Raw genomic sequence first — 704 nt, 5'->3', positions numbered from 1 at the left:
GCTCTTCCTGAATCCTAGTCAGAAACAAAAAAAACCATGTGAGCAGGATAACAAATTTGGATGTGTTCCTCCCTGTTTAATACGCAGTCATATAGAGAGGAATCAAAATGCTGGCTCAGGACTCCTGAGCTTACCTTATGGGATTTTCTTCCTTAGCAATGGAGGCATTTCCATAGCATCAAGCAGATGGCTGAAATAAGCATCTTTCCTAAATCAAGCTACATGTGGAAGCCTAGAATCTGCGTAAGGTACAAAAAAGCTACAAGCAGGAGGAATGAGGGGGTGGGGATGAAGGAAGAAGGAGGAGGAAAAGACAGGGGGTGGAGAGTAACACTGGAGAGCAGCAGTGGTCCAGCCCCTCGGAATCTGAAAAGCATCACAGGAGCCTCTGGATAAAGACCAGCCTCAGTAGCAAGGCTAGGAGACAGAGGATTTCTGCTCAGTGCTAAAACATGGTGAGTAGGACTTTTGTGATCTGCCTTATTGTTAGCTCTGGTGCAATGGCATTTCCTTTGCTCTGACACTCACAGCGACTCCGAGGGATTATTATTTTGGGATGACTGCTCAGTTTCAAAGCATCGGTTTTTTACTTGTTTCTCCATACATCTGACAAGTGTGTGCCTGTATTTCTATAAATGCTCATCCTATCTCCTTTTAAAGCAATAAATTACTGACAACAGCCAAAGCTGACAGCATGAACACTG

The sequence above is a fragment of the Mesitornis unicolor genome, unplaced genomic scaffold (assembly GCF_000695765.1).
Source record: "Mesitornis unicolor isolate BGI_N332 unplaced genomic scaffold, ASM69576v1 scaffold4307, whole genome shotgun sequence".
Lineage (NCBI taxonomy): Eukaryota > Metazoa > Chordata > Aves > Mesitornithiformes > Mesitornithidae > Mesitornis > Mesitornis unicolor.
This window is presented reverse-complemented; position numbering follows the sequence as displayed.